At 38.7% G+C, this 2,222-nt stretch overlaps 1 pseudogene across 1 annotated transcript in view; it reads right to left on the reverse strand.

Annotated features, from left to right (window-relative positions):
- The window catches only part of LOC105546423, a 7,110-nt pseudogene extending 5,182 nt beyond the window's left edge, over positions 1-1,928 (reverse strand). The window contains exon 1 of the transcript XR_001007088.1: positions 382-1,928. The product of XR_001007088.1 is annotated as a zinc finger CCHC domain-containing protein 7 pseudogene (transcript). The remainder of the gene's footprint in view (positions 1-381) is intronic.
- Positions 1,929-2,222: the final 294 nt, after the last annotated feature.

The raw sequence follows: 2,222 nt of genomic DNA on the forward strand, positions 1-2,222 counted from the left end.
CCCAAAGTATTTTTTAAAAGCTTTCTTGAAAAGATGAATTCTTCTTCCTAGCCCTAGGATTCTGAGTAAAGATGACATCCTGGAACAGGAGAAGTCCAGGTTTATCTTTCTACTTTCTTACCTAGTAACCTGTTGGACTTAGAGAGTTGAGATTTCCACGGATGTTCAGTAAATCTAGGAATGGCTGAAATTAAAAAACAAAAACAAAAACAAAACTCACTTTATTTAGTCACAGATAATAATCACAATGCCAGAAGGTTATAGACACAAAGGCCAAAAGAACAAAGGAAAGCCACATCAGAGGCTGCCTGACAGCTTAAGACCTTTGTTTCCCTCTGCTTAATAAGAAATAAGTTATCATTGTCATCATCTTCCAAGCACCTCTCCTTTTTCTTCTCTTGCCCCTCTTAACCTCCTTGGGAGACTTGTCTTCTCTTGATGTGAAGTAATGTGATGAATGGTGAAACGGCTTGGAAGGCTTCTGGGTTTTAAAACTGCCAGAAGAGTAGGTTTTGGGGCCCCTAGGAAAATCCTCATCCACTTCACATGTCTGTCAGCCTTCCTGTGCTTCTCCCAGTTTCTGTTCTTGTTCTTCATTTCTTTTTGTGTTTCCTTATTTTATTGAGGCCACCTGTTGCTTTTCCACGCGGCACGGCCCTTCCTTATATAATAATGGGGGTTCTCATTTGCCATTTTTATCTAAGGTAGCTTGGATGGCTCTGGGATATCTCCATTTTTCTTCAGTACTTTTATTTTTTGTTTTAGTCTCTTTTCTCTCTCCTGAATTTCATATTTGTCATCGCAGTAGCAGATGAATGGAGATATTGGAGACGGGTCATACACTTCTCTTTCTGGACACTTGTGCCCAGAATTGCCTTTTGCATGCAGTGACAGTAATATGCTAAGGCTGATGGTCTTGAAGGGGTCTTTGGCTTTTTGGATGGTCCAGGTTTGGTCGTTAGGTGATACTGCCTCCAGATTTCTGTGCAAGTATCTGTATAGTGACCTAGCATATGACATCAGTCACACTGTTTATCCCAGGAATGTCTGAAAAGACATGAGTGGTCCAACATCTTAGGCACAGGACAGTATTCGCAAAGGGGGGCTGGCCAGGAATACAGGAGATGTCCTCTCCTGGAGCACAGGAAGCAGCAACGAACTTTTCCTGGTAAGGGACAGTTTTTTGTTAAATGGCCACATTTGTCACAATTTCTACAGATAATGCTTTTGTTGGCTGAATAATATCTCTGGGTGCATCTTCCAGGTGATTTGTTATTAGCTATCTCGGCCTCAATGTCTTTGTCACTGATGAACCAGTTTATACCATCTTCTCCTTCAGTAACAGAGTTTTCACATCCCGCAAGGTTGAGAAGGATTTCATCATCTCTATCATCTACTTCACATCCCAGTAGCATCCAGCTTTCTACATTATCGCCTTCTGAAATGGTGCTTTCTTCCTCTTCACTTGAACTGACCTCTATAATCATGAGCTCTCAGATTATACCTGATCTCTCTTCAGTATCACTCTTGCATTTCTTATCAACCAGCTCATTAGATTGAAGAGAAGCAGAAGGACCATGGGTATTTTCTTGTGCTTGAACTCTAACATTCTTTCCTTTACATCTATAAATACTATCTTCATCAGACAGTGATGACCTCTGAGCCATCTGAAAGCTGGATGACCTCACTATCTGAAAGGACAACCTTAGCCTCTTCTGATTTGGTTTACTACTCGAAGATTCCAAATTCCCAGAGTTCTTTTCTTCATGTTCTTCTTCCCTGATGACATCGCCAAGATCTTGGGCATAATAAATTCAGCTATAGAGTTGAAATTCCACCTCACTATCAACACTCATTTCACTAGATAACTCGTCTTGATAAAGATCATATTCGTATGCTTCTATAATCTCACAGCCACCAAACATCATAAAAAGTCAGTAACCTTGATGTGCTGGCTGCAACCTACTTTTCTTAATAAATTATAATGATGTAATATTAATCATTTATCTGTCATATTTCAAATATATTTTGCCAGTTTGTCATTTTAAAATTTTCATTTATGACTTTTTAATGTTCAGAAGTTTTAAATATTTATGTCTTCTATTAAAAATAATATCTATTTTTTTCTTTGTGATTTCTTCCATGGCATTAACATTCCCCATCTCAAGATTGGTGTAAATATTTGCCCATAATTCCTTCAACAGTTTTGGGGTTTTGTTTTC

Source organism: Mandrillus leucophaeus, unplaced genomic scaffold (genome assembly GCF_000951045.1).
Source record: "Mandrillus leucophaeus isolate KB7577 unplaced genomic scaffold, Mleu.le_1.0 Scaffold359, whole genome shotgun sequence".
Classification (NCBI taxonomy): Eukaryota; Metazoa; Chordata; class Mammalia; order Primates; family Cercopithecidae; genus Mandrillus; species Mandrillus leucophaeus.